Genomic DNA, 27192 nt, shown 5'->3' with positions numbered 1-27192 from the left:
AAAGAGGAATGAAAGAGTGAAGGTGAGCAGTGATTCTTGATTTTGGTAGTTTTACCAGAAGGTGGGTGCCGGCGGACCTTAAGCACCCTGCGGAAATATAGTACTCCAGCAGGCTGTGGATGAAAGCTTTGTGTGGTCAGGAGGTCAGGTGTGCCAAGGAAGGACTCTGCACGACGGAGGATTCCCAGTCGGTGACTGGCTTTGGAGGCCAGCTTGTAAATGTGGCTTTCCCAGGAAAGATCATGGCAAATAGTAAGACCTAGAAGCTTGAATGAAAGGACTTCTTCAAGAGGATTGTGGAGAAAGTAGATGGTGGGGTTGGGGGTGGGGGAGTTGGGGGGGGTTCCATATGGTCCTTTCGGAGAGACATAGTGAGAGTGTGAGATTTGTCAGGATTGAAAGACATGTTCCACGTGTTGGATCAGCATGTGATTTTATCCAGATCTGCAGAGAGTGAAGAGGCTGCTGCTTGCCGGTCTGAGGGATGACAGATGGTATGGCAGAGGGTGGAGTCATCAGCAAAATAATACATCAGTTTAGCTCTGCCCTTTGTCTTCTCTTCTGTACTGTATTTTATTTTGCTGCATGTCACAAATTCTTGCTTTCCCCTACTGTACATATTGCTTTTGTAATAAAACCTTTTATTGTTCCACATGCCTTTCCTCACCCTCACTTTATAAATAAAGTGCTTATATTGTGAATGTACCCGGTTCGTCCTGTCTTTTCCTCCATTGGTCCAGTATGGTCCGCATGTAGTGTAGTCGGGAAGTTTTACCCCACCAATTGGCTCTTGTTAGCCGGTGCATACTTGGCAGCTCTGCTTGGCTGCACCTGATATGGTAAGTTAATGCAAGTATGCAACAAGGGCATGAAACTCGCTTGGGGCGGTCAATCCACCGGAAACGGTAACACATGAAGTAGTGTAACCCTGCCAGGATTGGCAGTAACAATCAACATTTGTGGTTGCTTCACAACCCGCCGGCACACAGAGTTATCTGTGTCCAGCAGTCTCAGGACTTGGCGTTCGGGAGGAACCCGAGTGCTTCCCCTCATCAAACTCGAACCCTGTATCTGTGACTATATCTTTCCATCTGCCATTACTCCCTCCACCCTTCTCCATGCATTCACACCCAGCTGAATCTTCCTCCACACCTCTGCCTCAGACTTTCCCTCCCAAATGAACCTCTTGTGCCATTCAAATGCACATGCACGTGATATCGTTTCTTCCCCGTAGACTTGCTGCAGCATTGGAAAGAATTCAGAAGGTGTTTTGCCAAACTTGGCAAGAAACTTCAGATTGGCTCTCTGCTCACGACTCATAGCGCGACGACTTAGACTAGACAACGTCTAAAGCACGACCTGTAAAAAAAAATCACACAATGAGCGCAGTCAACCATCACCAATCATATATATTGCTGGATTGTTGTGAAAGACTGTGGCGCAACCAGCTCATTCAACTTGTGTAAGTGGAGCACACAGCAGGCTCAGTCCCATTACTTTTTCGACGGACCTCGTAACATGGTAGCTCCAGCTCGCCGCTGCTTTCTTCGCGGTTCAACAGCTCTTTGAGATATCCTTCCCACACCTACAACAGTGCCCCCCGCCCCATCACTTGCTTCCAGCCACCATCCTTAACCCCCTCCCCCCTTCTAGGTCCTTACCATCCTCATCCCTGTCATGAGCCAATTTATATATCCTCTTCCAACATGTTGTACACCTCCTCTTCTACATCATTCTTCACGTTATCCACAGCTCTCCTAGCTGCTTTCTTCTTCTGCCCATCCAGGTGCAGCAACTCCACATCTGGCTGTATCCCCCTGTCCTTTATCTTCCTGATCCATGATCTTCTCTATCTTCTTCCAAACCTATTTTTTCCCAAACTGCCTTTACTATCTCCTCCGTCCACCATACCTGGTTTCTATCCCTCGACGATGCACCCTTTTCTGACGTCCTTCCACACAAAGCTTCTGTAATTCCCCTAAACACCTCTTTGTACATCTTCCACTCCTCCTCCTCCTCCTCCTCCTCCTCCAAACCTTCCACTTCTTCGCCAACTTTCTCATACCTAGCCCTCAACCTCTCCTTATGCTCTGTGATGACGTTTCCCCTGCACTTCCCCCACCAAATAATCTTCCGACCCATGCTCTTAACCTCTCTCCTTTTCAGTATCCACACCACAAACACCACAGGCTTCTGATGGGTGGTAACATGCTCTCCCGCCATTGCTTTACAATCCTTAACCCTCCACAACTGTCACTTTCTTTCCACCACCAAATACAATTCTGTTCTTTGTTGTCCACCTCTATAGGTAATCTTGTGGTTTTCCTACTTTTGAAAGAATGAACCAGCTATGGCCATCCCACTCCTCATCTCTATTCCTTGGTCCCCACACAAATTTACCAACACAATCCTCTTCACCCGGATCTGCTCCTCCCACATGCACGTTAAAGTCACCCGCAACACACAGCATCACATCCAGCTCAACCATTCCCATCATCCTCTTCAATGCGTCCCTGAATTTTTGCTTCTCTTCCCCAGTCCTTCCCGTCTGTGGCCCATATTCCGACATAACACAAACCATTTGCCTCTGCACAACCACTAATGCCATAACTATATGTCCCTCCCATCTTTCCACAATGACCACCTGCTTGCTGATCTCTTCTGGCACTGTTATTCTCACGCCATTACTCTTTCCATCCCCACCCACATGTAACAGCTTGTATCCTCCTACCAACCTCCTCATCCTGTCTCCTTTCCATCTGCTCTCCTGCAAACACACTTTGAAACTCCTTATCTGCATCATCTCCAGCCAGACATGAACCTGCAATTGCTTAACCCTACTTTCCACTTCACGTGCACGGATAATAAATGGGGGGTCAGATGGGGGAGCCCCCCCCTCCATTCTTATCTATGGACCTTTGCATGTTTGTCCGATGTGACACGAGTAGAATGGAAGAAATGGCCACCAATCGTTTTGAATTTTTTCGGTGTTTCGTTTGACTTCGGTGTTTATTTTTTTGGCACATTCTGTTATTGAGCAGCTTGCTTACCATTTGTCAAGCACCTCCCTTGATCGCTTGCTCCGCTAACCAAGTGGCTTGCAAAGCTGTTGATGTGGAACAGCTGGTTTGGCAAGTGATAGCAAGCAGCTTGCTAGCGGAACACCCCTGGTTCACGTACATCTACTGAAGACAGAGGCATATCCATCAACGCATTCGCATCAAATTATATTTTCTCATACTTTCTTGCACTCAATTTCGATTTCTTCAAATACAAAATGATAAATTGTTCTGAAACGTTTCTGAACCTGGATAGAAACAAAACCTTTTGAGTCGGCCCTGTTGGAGAACAAGCTATCAGTAGTGTCATCACATGAATGCCAATGCCATGCGGCACGCACTAAGATATTGTGAGAGCAGAGCGGTACGTTAAAGATGATTCCCTCCTTATTTTGTCATTCCCTCTGATTCTTCTAAAAAAGTGGATTATATTAATTTCTTTATGGTTCAATGTATGGCTTCAGCCCACTGTGCATTTCAACAACTCCATTTTCGTTTTATCGTTCTACCCTTTATCAACAACAATGACCAATATCCCTCATTAAATCAGTGCCTGCCTACTTCCTTTACTTATCAGTTTTTAAAATGTTCATTGACATCAATAATAAACTTCCATTTTAATTTATAATTGATTTTTCAGCACTATGAATGCTAACATTCAGTGAAATGACATTTATTTTGTTACAAGTAATGTTTTACCATGGAAGAAAAGACATCCGAGAGGTTCAGATTCAGAGTCCAATCTTTATTCAACCGCAACCATAAAAACTCTCAAACCGGCCTTACCGGGAAACTTTGTACCAGAAAATCCCTCGATAAACCAAAGCTACAGAATATTCACATATGATGAAACCAAAGGTAAAATTATGTCTCTCTTGTTATAATTGCGGCATAATTTTGCCTTTGGTTTCATAATGTGAATTTACATATACCAACCCTATACATATACCAATGGAATTTACATATACCAATGGAATGAATCGAAGTTTTAACAGGACTACCTTTTACTTCCATATGATGATGATGAGGATAAAGATTTAGAATAAGAAATGTTGACTGCCCATGTAAAAAAAAGCAAAAAAGTCACAGCAAAGAGAAATCGTCAACAGGCAAAATGTACTCCACATACAGTGTTTACAGAAAGTATACACCTCCTTTCAAAATTTACACCTTTTGTTGCTTTATAGCCTGGAATTAAATTGCATTGAATCAGACTCTTTTTCTTTTCCACCTTTATTTACACATCGTAACCCACAACTTCCAAGTGAAAAACAAATTGTACAACTTTCAGAAAATTAATTAAAAATACAAAACGAGACTATCATGGTTAGATAAGTGTCCACCCCCCCCTGAGCTAATACTTGGTAGAGGCACCTTTGACAGCAATTACAGCTGTGAGTCTGTTGGGATAGGTCTCGACCGACTTTGCACACCTTGATTGGGCAATATATGCCCATTCTTCTGCACAAATCTGTTCAAGCTCAGTCAATTCACATTGTTGAAGAATTTGTCTATGCCCAGATCCATCAGGGACCTGAAATATTCTGAACCTGTGGAAGCGCTCATGGATCACTGCAACCCAACCCCATCAGATATTGTCCAACTGTCAAATTCTATATGAGCCACCAAATACAAGACAGTCCATTTCTGAATTTATTGCAGAGCTTAAACTCTCACACTGCTGCGAGTTGAGAGACGCACTTGAGGACATGCTGTGGGATCTGCTTGTCGTTGGTGTTGCGGACGATCGTGTACTTCGCCGGGACCATATTCACCGTTTTGCCAGGACCATATTTTCAAGCAAATAACCCGTACATGGGTATACCCCACACACCTGCTTTCCTTTCCATATGAGTGGGAGATTGTCGATCTCCATATTTCTAGCAGCCGACACAGCTTTGTTGTTAAGGGTTAATGAACGGCTCTTTTCAAATACAACTGCGGTATATAGCAAATGGAATGAATATTTTAAGAAAGGGATGTTTTAATCATTAAAGTTTACTGTACCCAGTGTGACCACTCCTTGGCTTTTTTCACAAGATCTTGGCTATTCGTTGTTCACCTTGGCATCTTGGTTTTCTATAGGTTTTCTTGGCGTATAGGTTTTCTATTATCATCGCTTTTCCGAAACCTTGTGAATTCTTGGCTTTTTTCATTGGCTCGCCTTGGCATTTATGAAAATGAGAAGTGGTCACACTGACTGTACCAATGTGTTAAAAACCAGCATGGTTTCCAGTACAGATGTAACCGGAAACCACACTGCTCATCCATTAGAAATGTATAAATATCCTGCATGCTGTTGAATTTTATATAATCCCAAAAAGTCGTTCATACCATTACACTTCCTGTCATACAAGACCAGCGGTGTGTTCAGTTGCCAAGTTTCCTGTAAGCACTTGCCAAGTGGCTTAATTACTCAAGCAAGTACTCCATTTAAAACTGTTGATAAGGAATGGCTGGCTTGGCCTGTGCTAGCTAGTTGCTTGGCGACTGAACAGACCTCTGCTGTCAGTACAAGCAAGAGAAAGATGGAAAAGATTCAAGGTCCAATTCAAACTGAAAGTTGATGAAAAAGTTGGCTGGTTGTTGGAGAAGAAGAGGACGAGAGTGATGATATGGATTACGACAGACCCACTCTACCTCTGAGTCGCTTCATCTGTTTCACAATGACACAGAAGATGAGGACTTTGTAGGCTTTTTGGAAGACGATTCACTGGTACCTCAAATACCTTTGGAATTAGATATATATGTAGGTAAAATATTTTTCTGAAAGTTTATAATGAGAAAAAAAGGGGGTTCGATTGATCAAGGTCGGGAAATGCACATTAATGCTTCAGGATCTGCATGTGGCTCCTTCTCCAAAACCGCTGGTTTCAAACCTCTGGGCGGTATGCTTACTGGTCCTTTTCACTTCAATTGGATTTTTAATCAAACCGAAGACCAAATACTCTATTAGAGTCATCAGAAGGAACCCAAAAAAGTAAAGAGCAAAGATGGAATCATCAGGAAGAACCTGTTTTGGATTCAGGTTTCAGTTGAAACTGCTCCACCCTCAAACCCACTCAGGCACAACCAAGTGAGCCTTACAGAAAAATTCTGCAAGCATCCACTTCTCCTTGACAGATACATAAAGAAAGAAAAATAAAAAGTAAAAGATAAAAGAAAAGAAAAGGCAATAATTCGAATGAACAAGTAAAAAAGACACAAGCCGGTAGGTGACGAGGGATTCGCTAGGATCGAAGCGCTGGATACGATGCTTTTCATTCTGACCGATCCACCGACGGAGGTTCATTGCCAAGACGTATTGGTTCACATACAATTGTTCCTCTGCCTGGCAAGATTTTTCCTATTGCGTATTTTGCCAACTGGCACTCCTCATAAAAAATGATGGTAAATAGACACCCTATTTTTGAAGGACTACCATTTAAAAAATAATCGGTTTGCTGGTTTGTGCTGTGGAGCCTCACATTGCAGACGCGCGCGCGCGCGCGCACACACACACACACACACACACACACACACACACACATACACACACACACACACACACACACACACACACACACACACACACACACACACACACACACACCCACACACACACACACACACACACACAAAACCCGATAAACTTCTCTCAATGCTCTTGTTTGACCACACCTCCTGAGCCACACAATATTTTTCATAAGCCACGCCCACTTTCCTACACCACTCCCACTTTTCATCAATCACGTCCACTTTCCCTAAGCTCCGCCCACTTTCCTCAACCCCTCATAAAAAATGACTGTGAATAGACACCCGATTTTTGAAGGACTACCATTTGAAAAATAAAACCTCAATCAAAAATCGGCTCAAGTAAAATTTTCTAAATATCTCGAAGTGTTTAATTCCGAAGTCTCGTTTCTCTACATTCAAAACTGAAGGACAAGTATTGAAAATACTGTATGCAGTCTTTCGGCCGCTGCACAGCAACAGGTGGTTGCTAGGCAACGAAATTAAAACGCACACATTCCCACCCCATATGGCACCTGTTGGCAAAGTTTCATCGAAATCGGTTTGCTGGTTCGTGCTGTGGAGCCTCGCGCTGCAGACAGACACACACACACACACACACACACACACACACACACACACACACACGGAAAACCCGACAATAAGGGATATCTAGCATATATAGCGAATCCAATAAAATGACACAGCCCCGGTTGTTTCAGTAATTTTGCTGTACTAGCCCGTCAGTCTACCAGTCGGCCACCTTTTTATAAGATTGCAAAATAAAGTGAGGGGCACATGTATGCCCTCATGTACTGTGATGGTGCCAAGTTTGAACAAATTTGGACAATGCATGTCTGAGAAATGGTTGGGGACATATTTAAGTAACAAAATGGCTGCCAGTCGGCCATCTGGGATCTGATCGAGAAATAAATGGCTTGCATATGTAAGCCATCATTCTATATCTGTGTGCCAAGTTTGAACAACATCGGTGAATGCATATCTGAGAAATGGTTGAAGAGGTGTTCAACATCGGGTTTTTTTACAATTAAAATGTCCGCCAGTTGGCCACCTGTGATTGCATTGCAAAACAAAATGACATGCTTATGTACAGCATCATGTGTTGGCTTTGTGCCCAGTAAGAATAAAATCGGTCCATACTTCTCCGCGATATAGTTGCGGACGCACCATACACGCACAGACACAAAAATCGAGACCAAATCCATAAGCCCCGTTTTTCGGACAAGGACCAACTAATAAAGAGAATGTGAAAAAAGTAGAAATAAGTGTGAAAGGAAGAAAGACCATAGATGTCGGGAAGAACCTGGATAGACAGGCAGTTACTCCCCAGGCTCAAATACAGCAACAAGTACAAGCTAGCAGAGGTCCATCAGCAGGGAAGCACAGTCCACACAGCATCAGGATTTTTATCTGTTCCAATATCCATGGAACTTTGTTGCTCCGACCAATAATGAATTGTCATCCATATTATCAGCATTCTGTTTCCTCATACTGAGTACAAGAATGTGCACAAAGAGACAAAGGGACATCAAACCTTAAGGAATTTAGGTAAGTACATAAACGAGCCTGAGTAATTAATACAAACCCAGCACCAACCATTACAAGTTTCATTCACTCCTGAAATCTCAGTGTTTTACTCTGGAAAGTTCCCACACACAAAACAATTTCTAATGTACATTTATTTTCCTTATAACTGCACATTCTACAAGTAAGATTATAAAACAGATCACACTTAAATGCTATACCGCTCTCGCTCGGTGTTAGTAGTGTTGTGTAATTTAATACAAGCGCGATGAGCTGAGCATCCAATTCCTGTGTTTAATATATTCCCTCGTTATGATATAAGCATTACTTCTTGTGTTTTGAGATTGCTGGCAATCAAAACTCCATAACCAAAGGATGTATGAAATTCACACCTGGTTCATATTCATGAAAAGACACTTCAAACATTTCTGATTATTTATATTTTCACTGCTCAGAACAGGCAATTCTGCAACCTAGTTGAACTTTGTTGAGTACAAATCAGCCACATCAAACCATAGTTCTTCTACTTTTTCTTTTCCTGCTTCCCAGAGATCTCGAAGGAGGTTACAATTAAAATTGTAGTGGATGAACAGATACTGTGTATTTTTGGGTGTGTTACGTGCTGTGTGTTGGCATAACACAATTGAAGATGCTAATCTGGAGACAACACTGAAGAAGAGGGAATCTTTCTCCTCAGCCGTAAGGGGCATCACACTCTCATAGCCTGCAATAATATGTCCACCCACCATCATCTTCTCTGGATGAACCCCCATTGCGTAAGCCATAAGTATGGCTAACTCTGACACGTAATAGCCAGGGAATGAATCACCAAAATCGATGATGCCTGAAATCTTGTAATTCTTGTTTGTGGGACAAACATTCGGACTGTGAATGAGGCTCGCATGTGTTGTTTGGTTTACTTCTTCCATACATTCTTCCACTAGAATGTTGTAAACATTGAGGTCGCCATGAATAAATCCTGTAAAGAAACAAAAAAAAAAACCCATCTCATTAATATACAATCATTCCTTTACGTTTTTCCATATCCGTATTGCATAAAACAAAATTATATTACCAAATTTTTAACATGTTGACTGCCGACTACGAGTATACTCAAAATGTTGGCTGTGCCAGATTTTGTCACGATGAGTGTTCTTGGAGAGAAGATTAAGTTTTGTGTTTCAACCCGAATGTGCTGGCGTGCCAGATAACACAACAAATGATCTGCTGGCAGTTCGGTGAGCATCTTTGTCATTATCATGATCAAATTTGTGTTGTACCATTATATGTGATATTAAAAATCATTAAAGTGCGTAAATATGATATCGGCACAAAGCTCACTTCAATCAGCTCAACAAAGACTAAAGAAGAGATGGTTACAACTTGAATATGCAGTGGCCTGCAAAAGATTTCACCCACTACCAATAATGCTACATTTTGATGAAGTAAGGGAAAATCACAAAGTATAACACGATGCACGAACTTATGGATTGTGTCCGATTAATTATTTGCAATAAGGGAATGGGAAACGAGAATGGGTCAAATGGGATCCTAAACATGAACGTGTGAAAACGTGAGGTGGGATTTATTTGATATGCTTAAGGCGTTAAAATGAAATGCACAAACATACCATGTATAAGCACAGCCTCGTTTGCTTCCAAATATATTGTTGCGGATTCGCGCCCGCCGGCGTGCGAGCGGCCACGTAACTCGAATCGCGGCACGTCGCCCACCGGACGGACAATCCCGTCGTGACCCTCTCGGACTAACGCCGGGAACTAGTCACGGGTGGGTCTTTCGGCCTCACCACGATCGTGCCAATCGCCCCCCCGCGTGGCATAGGGTTGCTCGCCAAATTCGACCTACCTAAGTACCCACACGGAGGGTAGACCGGGCGATCGCACCTCGCCGCAGGTCGACTTCGGACACGGGCCACTTTAAGCGACCCGTTCCGTACTATCGGGATAACCGAGCGGTGTTATCGTCAACCTCGACGGTTCGATTAATTATTGGGCGTATTTAGCCCACGACCAACCCTTTACGTGAAGTAAGATGGAGATTCAATAAAAGAAAAGACGAAGCGAAACGGGAAAAACAGTTCAACATAAAGCACATTTATTCCGCGGCAAACGGAAAGCACACATATACAATTATGCACCAAAAGCAAATGTAAAAGTAGAACACAACAATTCTGCACAAAAAGCAAATGCAACAATGCAGATCTACTACCGACTACCGAGCACACGGCAACACTTATACAGTTTTACTTCACAGACGGCGCCGACAACACATATACTCAAAGCAAAAGAAAAAGGGACCACCCTCAACTACAAGGGGGCAGACGGGCCTGGGGCCGAGACCGCGTCGAGCCTACCCATCTGGTGATGAGCCGCAAAATGGCGGCGGCGCCCCGACTCCGCGGGCCTCGCTGGCACTGCCTGGTATGGGGTGTGAACGGGGCCCCCCTTCTCACGCTATCTCAGCGCGGGGGGAAACAGGAGGGGGTTGTTGATGCTCGGGGGAATGAGGATATCTCGCTGGCTTGAGTCCCACGACGAGCGACTCCACCGCGACCTCGGTCGCGTTACCGGCCTCCCCTCTCCGCATCTCCCCGACTCTGACACGAGCGCCGACCTCCACAAAGATTCTTGGCTTTTCCAGCCTCTCCGGACCCCGACAGACACTCTCTCGACTGATTTCGCCGCCGCCACAACTCTCCAACTCTTTCCTCTTCTCAACTCTTCAACTCTTCCCAACTGCCCAACTCTTCCCAACTGCCCAACTCTTCCCAACTGCCCAACTCTTCCCAACTCCCTCCAACTGCCTCGATTCGCTCCGCGCTCGGTGCTTTATAGTCCGACAGGAGAAATCATATGCAGATTTTTGGATCAGTAATCGCTCGGGGGCGGAGCCACGCTCCCCATTGGACAGAGGAAAAGTGGGCGTGAATGATTCTTGATCCGCGAATCTGCATATAGCGATTATACTCCGACGCACCTGGAGGGGGGGCCAAATCGCCCCACGCTCGCTGATAGGACGGAACAGAAGTGGGCGTGAATCGTTCTTGATCCGATTTCTCGGAAAGGCTGGTGTTTTTGCACCCGCTGCTCGGTGCGCGCCCTGTACGAGTCCAGGATCGGTGCCCACAAGCGGCGCGGGAATGGCGGTGATGCGATGGTTGCGAGAGCGAGATGTGACAGCAAGGGTCGTGGCTGTTGGCGTTGTTGTTGTTGTGAAGCGGTGTTGCGGTTGGTGGTTGTTGTGTGATGGCTGTTGAGACGTGGTTGGTGGTGGTTGTGGTGGTAGTAATGGCGGCTGGTCCAAAATAAAGATAGTAAAAGAAAAACGGCTATCTAAAAGGGTCGCAGCCCGAATGAATAACATTTATTCCCTCTAAACAACGGGTTTGGGCCTAACTACACATATACTTACAGAGATATCTCACCTACGGGACCTGAATGGTGGTTTGCGAATTTCGTCAACCACAACAATATATATATATTTTAATGTAGGTGGTGTAGAGGCAAAAATCCTGGTTTGATTACTCGATGCAAAAACAATTCAGGTTACATAATGAAGCCAAAACATGGCTATTGCTTATGTACATATATGTGTGGTCGTATGGCAGCTTTAGCTGCCAGGGTTGCTATCATTTCTTGAAGTACGACTGTGTCGCTGATGCAGTGCCCCTCTACCAGTACACACACACTGGAACTGCTACTCAATTCGCCAACCTCGGATGGATGACAGGCTGAGTCAACCTCCTGGTGTATTAATTCAGCGGCCGACAGGGCTTGAACTCAGGACCCGAGGATCCCAAGCCACCACCCTCGCCAACACCAGGCTTCATGTACATATATAATACATCATGTTTATATAGCTTGGATACATTCCAATTCGACTGGCCATGAAGGAATTATCTTGTAGGCTGGAAGGCTTGAAGCCTGAAGCCTACTCAAACTGTGTTCCTCAGAATGCCTGTGATGCCGATGGGCTGCAACCTTTTTCGACATTTGATGATGCTTTTAATTGTCACTTTTGGTCTTTTTCACAATGAAGAGAAACTTATAGGGAAGTCATGGCGATTGTTGAATATAACACTTCTGTTTGGAGCCATTTTACCTCACGTCCCATAGAGCCTATTATTTAATTTTATCAAGTGAGAAAACAATTGCTTTTTCCTCTTAAATTTCCGATTTCACTCTGGAATTCAAAAAAATTATTTTGGCCATGATGTCCAAACATCAAATATGGAACCAGATTTCAAATATCAGCTTTTAAAGCCTTGGAAAAAAAAACGCCACGATGAGCTATCTTAAAGATAGATGATAAAGACCTTAACATGGATTTTGCCTAAGGCGGGAAACCCCTTTGGGGAGCGGGACAAAGGAAGTCACTACAACCACAAACCATGTGATCCTTAGTCCTCCTGTCAAGTTTGGTTGAGATTGAACCAGCAACGACCAATTTATTCCAAGAGATAGATGGCTTTAATCAGAATTTTGGGTAAGGATGGTATGACAGGCCTACTTTATGTAAAAAAGGGTGCTGAATCCAAAAAAAGCAGTCTTATTGACCCTACTCAAGACAAAATGACCATTTTAACCCTTTTTTCCAATATTCGGTCAAATTATTTTGGGTAGATAGGTTAAATCAGAATTTTGGGTAAGAATGATTTGACAAGCCTATTTTAGATAAAAGATTGTGCCGATTCCAAAAAAACAGTCTTGTTGACCTCGCTCAAGACACAATGACCATTTTAACCCTTTCTGGTCAAATTATGATGATATTTGGTCAATTTCTATTGGTCCGCATTTGGATGTTCTGAAGGTGTGCACATCGTTTGAATTGTATCACATAATATTATGTTCTGTTCATGATAATCATGACATATAAATATATATGATAAATATATAATGAAGAAGTAACCAATTGGCCAATCGCTTTGTTCAGTTTTTGGCCACCAGTGGTCAAAAGTTTGAAATTCCATGTTGGGGCATATCGCATGTTTGCATATCTTTTCGAGCAGTGTGCAAAATCAACAATGATGTTAAGACTAATTGTTTTAATTTGTATTTTCATTTTCTGTTTGCAGGTGGCAGCACCTCCTTGAGTGGCTCAGATGATATAACATGTGCTTTAGGCCTACATGTTACTGTGCAGCTGACAAGATAGTTCACGTTTTTGGGACATGCTTCGTGAGGAACTACCCAGGAAGTTAATCTTCATCATGGCTGATGGTGGAGAGGTGCCGTTGCAGTGTGTGTTGCATGTGGGTGATACAGAGCATGATGGTGATGCAGTGACTCCTTTTACTAAACAGACATGGGAAACAGCAGGCAACATCGCTCAATCCAGAATTCAATATCAGAAGAGATCAAAGTACCTCGTTATATGTGAATCCATTAACTTTGAAGCTGAACCACTGCCTCATTATGGATTTCATAGTGACTGTTACAGCAAATTCACGGCTTATCAGACAGTCAAAAGAAAAGAAAATATTTTCTGATGAACATGTTACTGTTGAAACACGATCTATGGTGGAACAGCCCCCAGTGGCAACGACCTCAACTACTGTTTTGCTGAAGAAAAATTTTATTTTCCGCAATGGTCCGAACCGTAAGCTTTTTCCCCAGTGGTTTTGAAACACTATCTCCATATGAAACTATACAAGCACAGGACAGTATTTTTAAATGCTGCAAGGCAACTGAACGACAAAGATTTCCTTCGTGACTATGAGCACATTGACTTCATAGCCAAGGAAGTCAATTACCACAACACATGCAGAGCAAGGTATATTGCGAAAGGTACCAAGGTTCAAACAAGCAGTCATAGACTGGTACTTACGAAATCGTCAACTTAGCTGTCTCTAGAGAAGGTAGCGACGCAAACCAGAAGTTTATACGATGAATCTGTACCAAACCATCAAAAATCGTAATGTCGACCGAAGCAAAAATCTCCATTTCTCCACGCAATTATTTTATATTATTTTATCAGTCACAAAACCGTAATATTCAGCCATCCACCAACAAGCTTTACATAATCCGACGGTTCAGCGAGTCAGGCATGCGACGATAACCTTTATTGGGATAAAAAAATGACTTTTAAACACCATCTTTATCGAAAACACCGTCAGCGCGCACACGGAAAACCATACGTGAGTCAACGACACGTCTGCTCGAGCGCACTGCATCACGTGATGACCCGTGATGCGTCGAGTGAAATATTTTTTATACAATCTTAAAACGTCTCCAAAACATTCGATTTTTACCAGAATTTCGACAACCGAGTTTTAAGCGTCCTAAGCGATCGCAAAAACCGAAGACAAAATTTAAATCGAAGTTAAAACGAACTCGTAACGTCAAGCGAAGCAAAAATACTCCATTTCTCCACATGAATTTACGGAATTATGTTTGACCTCACTGTGACCTTGACCTTTGACCGATTTTGACCAAAATGTAATCAGCGCTAGCCATCACCCTCCTGAATCACGTGGTGTAATTTGACATTGGTAGCTTCTTCCGTTCTCGAGTTATCGTGCCTACAAACAAACAAACAAACAAACAGAAACGGAAGGCATCAATATACTTATGAAATCTTTAGATTTCGTAAGTAACAAACACACAGAGGACGGAAGTCATCAATATACTTACGAAATCTTTAGATTTCGTAAGTAATAAAAGAAAAAGGTTCAACGTTCGCACAGAGACAAGAATCTGCTTTCTTAAGAATAATTTCATATATAGACTCCGAAATATTTCTGAAAGAAATTTCAAAGAAATTGGTTGATGTCAATCAAACCGACATTGAATTTCTCAAAGAAGAGGAGGGGAGGGAAGACCCTACCTCTGAACCATACAATATTTTGTCCAAAATCAAAGCACATTATGGCAGCAAGCTTCAGATTGATCAAGAAAGTAAAAAATAAGCAGTCATAGACTAGCCGATCAGCCCCGGTCCGAAATTTTGGTCACCGGTATCAAATTAGGGGAGAATGCTCATAGTGTTTTTTATGAAGGTATAAACCCCTAGAGTTGGAAAACATGTGATAGCATTGTGGCGGTGGCAGCTTTATGGGAGTTATCCCCCTTTTTCCAAAATGGCCACCAAATGCTCAATACCCTATATATATAGCAGATTTTAGACCACCTCGAACAGTGATACTGGTGTCTACGACTAGGTTTGAGGGGTCAGATATATCATTTCTGTATTTACCTAAAATATTGGATACAGCCTTAATATTAAAATTCAAGATGGCCACCAAAATGGCTGCAGACACATATTTAAATGACCGCGTTTTAGGTCCTAGAACAGTTACGACAGTGATTTTGGTGTACATTTCCAATATTTTAGGTAAATACAGAAATGATATATCCAACTGTAGTGAAATGTACATGATGACTCTGACACTCATCATTTACTGTCAATAATTACTGTTCATCGGCATCCACATCGTCATCCTCGTCCGTACTCTCCACATCATCTGATGACCGATTCTCGCAGTCTGACAGTTTGCACATATCAGTGCACTTAAGTCCATTTGCCAGACATACACAATTTGGCAGCGTACATTTCCTTGAACATTTGCAGGCCAGTAGGCCCAAGATAGCCTCAGGTGCTGGCTGACCATCCACCCAATCCACTACAATTAATTTCTCGGCTCCATCCATGTCAATTTTCCACCCTCTGCCAATGGGACTTGGTACATCTGGGTCTTGCTCAAGACATCTTCTCCATATTCCAGCCTGGTAGTTTGCCCTTTGTGCATGTTTGACTGAGCAGTCCCTGCAGGGTGGAAGCTGATGACTCTCTATCTCACCTTTCTTAACACAGAACAAGCTGTACCTGAGATCATTGACCTTGGTGAATGCTGCTTTGGGGCCATAGAGGAGACATGTGACACACTCTAGTTTGTTCATCAGTTCTGAGGAGAGGTCCCATTTCTGGCCCAACTCTGTGAATGTGTTCTTGATTTCCCTGTTGTTGGTCACTAATTTTAGAGCACTTGCCTTCCCTTTACCTGCGAAAGCACTGGTAGTGTCACATCCAGTGCATGCATGTATACCAATAAGAGCTCTGCAGACATCTATGCCGACAGTGGTAGCGACTTTCCCGATGTCAACTAATCTAGTTCTGGTTCTAGTTCCACATTTCTGGAATAACGGAGCTCCTATCTTGTCATGGAATTCCAAACACATGATAAAGACATCTGTGTCCTCTGCGCATATCACTACAGCCTGGTAGCCCTCTCTAGCAGCATGGACAGCATGGAAAAGTAGGCGCCCATCTGCTTTCTCCTGCTGGCACTGGAGATCTGGTACCTCTCCACTGCCCTGTGATGTAATTCTGTAGCATTTGTCATCTACAGTTACATACAGAATCTTCTCATGTAGTTTCTCTCTGTACACTGGCTTCCTCCATTCACTGACAATGAAGCTAATCAGACTGGTTTTGTTAGTTATTCCTGTCAGAAAACTTCTCCATTGCCTCACAATCTGTGCGCTTGTGATACCCTGCAGCTGGTGTCCAGTCTCTTCACCTCGTGCCGATCTCTCACTGTTCTTGATAGAATTCTCTCGATACGTGTCGAACACAACATATATTCTGGTACTTTTACTTCCTTCACGCAATGCCATAGACAGTATTGTAGTGGCAATGTCTCCAAACGTAGCTTGATCACCCTTTACTCTTTGAACTATGTTCTTGAACAATGAACTATGTTTGAACTATGAACTTCGTGTTCAATGTTGACTGATCTTTGTTTCAGTTTGTCAATGATTGGAAGTTCAGTCGTGGGTGGATAAGGTCCATAGACCTTAGGTTGGACCGCTATTCCGTTGACTCGATGTGACGTACCTTTTCCAGTAAGTGTCTCCTCCAGTCTGTCTATATTATCCCATGCAAGATTTGTGAAGACATAGGGCTTGATGGAGACTGGTAGAACAGCTCTCTGGTTGAAGCCCATTGCTAACTTCTGGAGAATAGAGCGGTATCATTCTCTTCCAGCTGGCCATAAGACACCCCATGTCCAAACTTATTCAGTGTCCGAATGACCTCAATGTTTCCAGTGAGTGCTTTTACCGCATAAGGAAGCAGGAAATGTTTTGGTGGTTTATACTGCGCACGTGTCACAGCGTATATCATGTCCTGGCTAAATGACTCGACTGGAATAGCAGTCCTTTGGGATTTATTCGTAGTACTAGTAGGATTTCCAGTGAGGAGCCCGACCAGAAATCGCTCTAGCTGATTTGGTATGGCGATATGAGTAGCTACATCAGACGGATGATTTGGCCACGGGGTGGAAATCATGTCCTGCTTGATGGCCGTTCGGATATGTGACGAAGTCTGATCTATGATCTTGTTGACATCTGTAGACTTGGCTTTCCAAAGCTTGAGCTCCCTATGTAGAGTTTGATTTTCCAAGACAACATCCTTTAATGATACACAGCAGGGAACCATCACCAACTTTCCATTGTCGTCGGGAAATATTTCCACTGCACCTCCAAGCTCGGACTTCAGTCTTCTGTGCATATTCTTCTTCGTTGAATCCTTCAGAAGATTAACTCCACCAGACAACATTAATGACTCCAGTTTTGTGGTCAAGGATGTGACTGGTATAAGCCTCTTGTTGGGAATAATATCTGCTCTGATGTATTCGAAAAGTTCTTCGTAAGCTTCTCCTTCAACCTTGTGATACAGTATAAATTCATGTGTCCCTTTCTCTTCTTCATTCTCATTGTCTCAAGTATAATTCCTATAGCATGAAGTGTGATAGTGTGCCTTGGCGGAAACAATGTCTCTACTGGTAAGTGCTACCATCCTTTCGTCTCCCTTTCTGACGGCACTCTCTCGTAGTGTTTGATCCACTCTCAGTTGTGAAGCTCGCGTAAGTTTTTCACGTGTATTGGAGTGCTTTTGGTACTTGACCTTGCTACAGAATATGCAGATCGGATCATAAACTCTTGATTCTGTTGTCGATCTTCTGGAAGACCGTTTTGGAGGACAGCCACTACTACCAGGTAGGTCACTACTGCTTTCACCTGCTTTCCTTTTCAAAGTCTCCAAGTCTCTTTTCATGGTGAAGATGCTTCTACATTTTCGATGATAGAACATAATTGGAACTTCTTTGTCCTCAAGCGTTTTTGCAACGTCTAAAATGGGGACATGGTTCCTGACTTTGGCGGCTTCAAGTAAGGTTAGCCAGGAGTCATGACTTTGAGGACTGATTAAATGTTCATCTTCGTCGGATACTGCCTGGTGTATGATGCACAGTTTCTTGGCGGGTCCCTGGGGCATTTCCATGCTGACAGACATGTAATGCTAGTCTACTGTATTCCAGGCCTCTTACGTAGAACTTCCACAGCTACCACGATACCTGAAAAAGAGAATATAAACAATATATATATATATACATACATTAAGCCTGGGGGGTTTGTTGTCGGTATCAAATCGGGGGGGGGGGGGGGAGGGGATGCTCATAGTGACTATCTTGGCTGCCAAAATGCCCGTACCCTATATATATATAGCAGGTTTTAGACCACTTAGAGTAGTGATACTGATGTCTATGACTAGGTTTAAGGGGTCGGACATATCATTTCTGTATTTACCTAACATATTGGAAATGTACACCAAAATCACTGTCGTAATTGTTCTAGGACCTTAAACGCGGTCATTTAAATATGTGTCTGCAGCCATTTTGGCGGCCATGTTGAATTTTAATATTAAGGCTGTATCCAATATTTTAGGTAAATACAGAAATGATATATCTGACCCCTCAAACCTAGTGGTAGACACCAGTATCACTGCTCTAGGTGGTCTAAAATCTGCTATATATATATATATATATATATATATATATATATATATATATATATATATATATATATATATATATATATAGGGTATCGAGCATTTGGCGGCCATTTTGGAAAAAGGGGGATAACTCCCATAAAGCTGCCACTGCCATAATGCTATCACATATTTTCTAACTCTAGGGGTCTACACCATCCCAAAAATCACTATGAGCATTCTCCCCCAATTTGATACCGACCAACCCCCCAGGCTGATCGGCGAGACTGGTACTTACGAAATCGTCAACTTGACCTCTGACCCTGTCTAATAAAAGCTGTATCCAGAGAAGGTAGCGACGCAAACCAGAAGTTTCTACGATGATTCTGTACCAAACCATCAAAAATCGTAACGTCGACCGAAGCAAAAATCTCCATTTCTCCACGCAATTATTAAATATTATTTTATCAAAGTCACAAAACCGTAATATTCGGCCATCCACCAACAATCTTTACATAATCCGACGGTTTAGCGAGTCAGGCATGCGACGATAACCTTTATTGGGATAAAAAAATGACTTTTAAACACCATCTTTATCGAAAACACCATCAGCGCGCACACGGAAAACCTTTACATGATCAACGACGCCTCTGCTCGAGCGCGCTGCACCACGTGACGAGCCGTGACGCGGTGAGTGAAATATTTTTTATACAATCTTAAAACGTCTCCAAAACATACGATTTTTACCAGAATTTCGACAACCGAATTTTAAGCGTCCTAAGCGATCGCAAAAACCGAAGACAAGATTAAAATTGAAGTTAAAACGAACTCGTAACGTCGAGCGAATCAAAAATACTCCATTTCTCCACATGAATTTACGGAATTATGTTTGACCTCACTGTGACCTTGACCTTTGACCGATTTTGTCCAAAATCTAATCAGCGCTAGCCATCACCCTCCTGAATCACGTGGTGTAATTTGACATTGGTAGCTTCTTCCGTTCTCGAGTTATCGTGCCTACAAACAAGCACACAAACACACAAACACACAAACAAACACACAAACAAACACACAAACAAACAAACAAACAAACACACAAACAGAGGACGGAAGTCATCAATATACTTACGAAATCTTTAGATTTCGTAAGTAACAAGGGACCTATCTCTCTATCACAAAGGATGCTATGGACAATGAAATAAAGAATGTAGCTTTGTTCCTCAGGGGGATGATCCAGAAGCTCCGAGAGAATAAACTCCCAAATCCAATTACAGTAGAAGCAATCCATGATGGTCAGTCTACAAATATACCTACTAAAATATCAGAGTTCTATAGGATTCTGTACATGGGCTCAAAAGATGACGCCAGTGAGAGAGTGGAGCGGTATATTGAATCATCAGCCGAGGATGATATCTACAAAACTACTAATGGAACAGTGAAGCCATCGAAACACATGCTGCTGGGCATGGGTTTGAAGAGTATTACTGGCTTCAGGACGGTTCAGGAAATTATTAATCACTTCGGCCATTGTATAGGATATCATACTGCAGAAGAATATGAGACCCAAATTGCCGCTGATATTATTGAGAAGAACCGAGTTCTTCCTGATGGCCTGCAAGCAAGCAAAGGACTAAGCACAAACACAGCTTGGGACAACTATGATGAATCAATGTATCATGACACACAGGGCATCTGTGTCCAAAATGAAGTTCCAGTTATATCAACACCAACAGCAACAATGAAAACATCTTCTACAAGCTCGGAATCAATCACAGTAGCAAGCTCATCAACGACAGAGAATACACTTCCTATATCTATGAACAAACGAAGCAAGAGAAGTCTTGAAATACCAAATACAGAACTCGAACCAGTGAGAAAGAAAATTAAGATATCAAATTTTTCCTTTGATATACAAACAATGGACAAGCCTGTAAACTACAAGGCTTGTGTTGCTAGAGATGTTGCATGGACGATATCTTGCAAAACAAACACACAAACACCAATGTGGTCTGGCTGGAACGCCACAGTAACCAAAGATGATTTACCGGCTCAGAAGATAGGCTATTTGGCAAACATCGGAGCACCTCCTACACGGCTTAATGTAGTTAATGAAACGATGAAAAGAAACGTTACCCTGGCTGAAGAGTGTGAGGAAGATTGCATTGCGACGACCTATGACTTGGCGATAGCCAAGCCAGCTTCCCAATTGCAGGATACTGTGCGACCAAAGTATGACGATGTCTTTGTTTGTTTTGGTGCCTTCCATATTATGTTCCGCTATTTGTCAGCACTGGGGTATCTGGTAGATGGGTCAGGTGCAGCCCATATTTTAATGGAAAGTGGTGCCCTCACCAAGGGTTCCCTCAATGCCTTTCTGTCAGGACAACACTATAATCAGGCCAGAAAAATGCATGTGCTCCGAGCAACTGCTATGCGGAGCAAGCATATAGATTTGTTCTTGCAACTGAAAGAGACAAATAAGAGCTATGGACGTTTGGTGGAAGCCCTGAAGATTGTTCAAGCATCACCATCCCCTGAACGGATGAAAGATTTGGAGGAGGCAGGTGGATACAAGGCATTCATGATGACTTATGAAAGTTTCTGCGATGATACTAGAGCTGGAAGACATGGTGTTAATGCAAAGTTGTGGAGAAACTACATTGACATGGTTGACATCTACATGCTGTTCAGTAGAGCTGTGCGAACAAATGATGTGAATCTTTTCATCTTCTTACTTGGGAAAATGATAGACATTTACTTTGCTGCAAATCGTCACAATTATGCACGTTACATGTGCTTATACTATCTCAGACTGTTGAACATGGACAGCACCCATCCTGGCATTACGCAACAACTTGAACAAGGTGGTTTATCAGTAAGATTGTCATCCAATTCCTTTGCCAGACAACCAGTGGATCAAGCACTAGAGAGTACGATCAATGTCGATGCAGCCTCGCGACAAACTGGAATCACTGCTTTCCATCAAAGTCAAGGCGCAACCAGGTGGTGGACAGTTACTAGATCAGCGAGAAGCACCATAGTCAGACATCTGTTTGAAAAAGCAGCTTTAAACAAGGATACCAATCCAAGCCATGAACTACGAAAGTCAAAAGTGGAGAAATTTCAAAGAGACTTGGAAAGTATTTCTAAAATGATTGACACTACAATGAATCCCTTTGGTAACTCCCTGATCGAAGACACCAATCTGTACTGGCGCAGATGGCAAGAAAATGCCAGATGAAGTAAAAGAGGACATGCAAAATCTCTTTGCTTTGGGGAAGAAGTGGAAAGATGAGTTCCTCCAGGAAAGCTTGAAGGATTCTTCAAGGTTTGAAAAACCACTGAAAAGAAGAAAAGTGAGAAACTTTTCCAGTGTTGCTATCAAGAGCAAAATACGAGGTAAAGATGAAAAGGTTGTTGAGCTGAAGACAACATGGGACCTGCTGGGCAGACTAGTCTATCTTGCTTGTACCAGAAAGATTGAGCTAGCAAAGATGTGTTCCTTTCCACTAACCCCGGTTCCCCTCTCTTTGGCCAGTATTTTTGGCACAGTGAAGAAAACACCAAAGTACACACTCTCCAAACAACTCGAAGATTTGATGACACACAAAGAGCCAACAACAGTTGATACGGTCATTTATGATGCCATGTTCATAATCCAGTCACTGCCCTATGACTTGCCTCTCAGATTTGGGAATGTTGCAGAGCTGGTCCTGAAGATCATATGCAGTCCAAACGCAAGGAAAGTGCACTTTGTCTGTGACAGTTATGTGAAAAGCATAAAGAGTGTTGAGCAACAGGCAAGAGGTGCAAATGATGGATCATTTCACATCACAGGTGCAGATCAGTTACGTCCTAAAGATTTCAGACATGCCTTGAGATCACCAAATTTCAAAACTGCACTTATTACGTTCTTCATGGAGGAATGGAAACATAACCATTATGCACCAACCATAAAACAAAAGACTGTTGTTGTTTCACATGAGGAGCAATGTCTTCAGTATACAGCATCTCTGTCAGGAAATGTAGAACACAATGAGGCACCAGAGTACGAATGCTCACACGTGGAGGCAGATACCAGCCTAGTATACCATCTCAGCATGCTGTCTAAAGCAATACCAGGACAGAATGTTGTTGTCCGTGCAACAGACACTGATATCATGGTCATTCTCCTGTATCATTCAAGACCACTCGAGGCCAATGTGTGGATGGACCTTGGACATTCGAGTGATAACACTAGAAGGTATGTCCATATTACTGCGCTAGCAAACCACCTCGGCCCAGTTGTTTGCAAGGCACTACCAGGTTATCATGCTCTGACAGGATGCGACTACATGTCGCCCTTCTTCAGGAAGGGAAAGGTGAACCCATTGAAGAAAGCTCAGAAGAGTGCTCTCCATCTCGAGGCATCAGCATGCTCGGAGAGACAACCGCCTTTGATGATGACGACAGCCTTATAGAAAGATATGTGTGTTCACTCTATGGTCAGGGAGCATTATCATCCGTGAATGACGCCAGGTTGAAAATCTTCCTACAGAAATACAAACCGACAGATCCAGACAGTCCATTGGAGAAAATAAAGGGACTTGATGCAGGCATGCTCCCACCCTGCAAAAATGTTCTGATGCAAAAATTGGCACGGTGCAATTATGTGGCATATCTCTGGAAGCATGCACATCTAAGAGATCCACTAGAGAACATTCAACCCACAGATTACGGCTGGAAAGAGGTCAACGGAGATTTTGTACCACTCTGGTTTACTGGCAGTCAGATGCCAACTATTCTTTCTAAAACCATGGAACCAGAAGATGTCACAGATGGAGATGAGGATGATGATGACAATGATTGTATTACTGATGATGATTCAGAGGATGAAGAAGACAGTGATGATGATGATAATGGAAATGACTAATTGAATGTGGTAAATTGAAAGGGTAAATGGAAAGCTTGCAAATATCAATATTTGAAATATTAATATTTCCCAAAACAATATTCAACACTGGGGCCTATTCATATTTGGCCAAAAACTGGCCAAAAATAGTTATTTTGTCTTACATAGGGTCAATAAGACTGCTTTTTTGGTAAATCAGCACCCTCTTTTACCTAAAATAGGCTTGTCAAATCATCTTTACCTAAAGTTCTGATTAAACCCACTATTTGACGGAATAATGGAATATTTGGCCAAAAAGGGTTAAGATTGTCATTTTGTCTTGATTGAGGTCAATAAGACGGTTTTATTTGGAATCAGCACCCTTTTTTTACATAAAGTAGGCTTGTCAAATCAGCCTTACCTAAAATTCTGATTAAACCCACCTACCCAACGTAATTTGACCAAATATGGTCATATTTGGTCAAAAAGGGGTTAAAATGGTCATTTTGTTTTGAGTGGGGTCAATAAGACTGCTTTTTTGGATTCAGCACCCTTGTTTACATAGAGTAGGCCTATCAAACCATCCTTACCCAAAATTCTGATTAAAGCCATCTATCTCCTAGGGTAATTGTATCGCAGTCAGACAGATTGACAGACAGACAGAACCCAAATTGCGTATTTTACTATGATTACAAATTATGCAGAAACAATTTTTTCCAGGTTTACTTTTTTATTTATAACTGAAGAGATCAAATGAAACACTTGTTTTAGTTGAATGAGGTTTCATGTCAGGAATACCTGCAAAAAACAAGTACAAATCAAAATTCAGTGGTTGTAAAAGTATTCAGCCCTGAAGATCAGTAGTTGATGGAAGCACCTTTTGCAGCAATGACTACCATGAGTCTTTTAGGTAGGTCCTTTCCAGCTTTACACAGTGAGATGGTGAAATATTTGCCCATTCTTCATGTGAAAATTGCTCTAGTTTTGCCAAGTTTGATGGGGATCATCGATGTATTGCAATTTTCAACGTGTTAATAACAAGGAATAACAAGGCATAACAAGGAAATCCAACACAGGTGTTGGCCATTCAGCCCATCATGCCTGCGCGAACACTACACCAACCCATCTACACAAGATCCAAGGAAAAAAGGAAAAAAAAAGTTTTCAAAAATTGAAATAAAAAAAAAGATTTTTTTTTTTGTTTGTTTGTTTTTTGTTTGTTTGTTTTTTGTTTCTTTTTTTGTTTGTTTTTTTTGGAGTTTTTTTTTTCCTTTTCTTACCCTCGGGGCATGAGCTTGATTAAAACACACAACATCAACCATTCAAAGCCGCTTGACAAGACCCCCACCAACAGCACTCTGCACACAATTACCCATCAATGCTCAAACTACCCAAAAATCTCATCAACATCCCCATACCCCTCTATCTCCATAACTTCCAGGTATCTATCTAATTCTAATTTAAACTTATCTACTTTTTCTGCAGCCACTGCCTTTCCAGGGAGGCCATTCCATCCAATAACTACTCTCTGAGTGAAAGTCCCCTACCTTACTACTATCTTAACTCGCCTCTTCATTACTCTCAAGCTATGAACCCTGGTTCTATCACTGTCTACTCTGTTGAATAATTCATCTGCACTTATTTTATCTATATCTTTCATTATATTAAACATCTCTATCATATCTCCTCGTAACTGCCTTCTTTCTAGTGAATAAAGCCCTGTCTCCTTCAGCCACTCCTCATAGCTGAGTCTCGCTAGGCCCGGAATCAATCCAGTAGCCCTGCGCTGAACCCTCTCTCTGGCATCTATGTCCTTCCTGAATTGTGGTGACCAAAACTGCACACAATATTTCAGATTGGGCCTCACTAAATTCCTGTACAATGGTAACACCACCTCTTTTGATTTATAAATGATCCCCCCCCCCCCAACACAACTGAAATCCCTATTTGCTCTACCAATAGCTGCCTGGCACTGTGCTGCCTGCTTACCTCCCGTATCTATTACCACCCCAGATCCTTCTCCTGTGTGACACACTCCAAAATTACCCCTTGCATCCTGTAATCTCTATTTTCATTGTTCTTTCCCATCCCCAACACCTTACACTTGCTCAGGTTAAATTCCATTTGCAAATATTTTGCCAAATCTATACAAGTATCAATACTTTCCTGAATCTGATCACCACCGCTCTGCTACCCATCTCACCTCCAAGCTTTGTGTGATCTGCAAATTTGGAAAGCTTACTCTTTACCCCATTATCCAAATCGTTGATGTAAAGATGAATAGTAATGGTCCGAGGACTGACCCCTGAGGTACCCCGCTACTTATATCCTCCCAGCAAGACATCCTCCCACTCACAGCCACTCTTTGCTTCCTACCACTAAGCCAGTTTGCAATCAAATTAGCTACCTGACCAGCCACTCCACAAGCCCTCACTTTGGCTAACAACCTCCGATGTGGTACCTTCTCAAATGCCTCCTTAAAGTCGAGATATACGATGTTCATTGCCTTTCCCTCATCCACCCAATCAGACACTGCTTCATAGAACTCGAAAAGATTTGTTAAATAGGAACTACCTTTGGTAAACCCATGCCGACTACCTTAATTAGTTTGTATTTGTTGAAATGGTTCCTCATCTGGTCCTTAATTAATGTCTGCAACACCTTCCCCACAACTGAAGTCAAACTAACAGGTCTATAGTTTCCCAATTCTTCTCTGGATCCATTCTTAAATAATGGTGTTACATTTGCCACTCTCCAATCCTCCGGTACCTGTCCTGACTCCAGTGAGCCATTGAAAATATCCGTGAACATCTCGCTTACCTGCTCAGCCATCTCCATCAATATTCTCAGGTGCATATTTTCTGGACCTGGAGCCTTATGTACTCTTAAATAACCAAGCTGTTCCTTTACTTCCTCCACTCCAACCTGATCTTCTGTAAAAGCCCTTCCTCATCTCCTTGATAGATACTTTCAGCTATTGGCAATTCTCCTGACTGTTCTTGTATAAAAGTTGAAGAAAAATACCTGATTAATAAGCCTGCCATCTCACTTTCATCACTAACCACTCTCCCGGTGCTATTCCTCCAAGGGCCCACACTGGTCCGAACCTGTTCTTTTCCCCTGATACACTTATAGAAAGACATACTATTATGTTTAATATTCTTAGCCAAATCCTTTTCATACTCTCTTTTCGTTTGCCGAGTTATTTTCTTAACTTGCCTCTGTTTACTTCGATAGTGATATCAATCTAACTCCAGTCCTGTTATTTTAAACCAAATAAATGCCTTTTGTTTCTCCTTAATAGTATTCCTTATCTCACTACTCAACCACCCTGGTCTCTTTCTGTTTCTCGTTTTACACCTCATTGGAATGTACTCACTCTGCACTCTCTACACATTTGGTCCTTGAAGGTTTCCCATTTCTCTGATGCTGATTGTC

General features: G+C 42.5%; 1 protein-coding gene and 1 pseudogene across 1 annotated transcript in view; both read right to left on the bottom strand.

Annotated features, from left to right (window-relative positions):
* Positions 1-27192, bottom strand: part of APTX (aprataxin) — a 128785-nt gene that overhangs the window by 39747 nt on the left and 61846 nt on the right. The gene's annotated exons all lie outside the window — the stretch shown is intronic.
* Positions 17064-18468, bottom strand: LOC147030607 (uncharacterized; annotated as a pseudogene).

The sequence above is a fragment of the Eptatretus burgeri genome, chromosome 3 (assembly GCF_056783735.1).
Source record: "Eptatretus burgeri isolate ZD-2024b chromosome 3, Ebu_testis_v1, whole genome shotgun sequence".
Lineage (NCBI taxonomy): Eukaryota > Metazoa > Chordata > Myxini > Myxiniformes > Myxinidae > Eptatretus > Eptatretus burgeri.
Note: the sequence above shows the minus strand (reverse complement) of the source record. Positions and strands in the feature narration are given on the sequence as shown.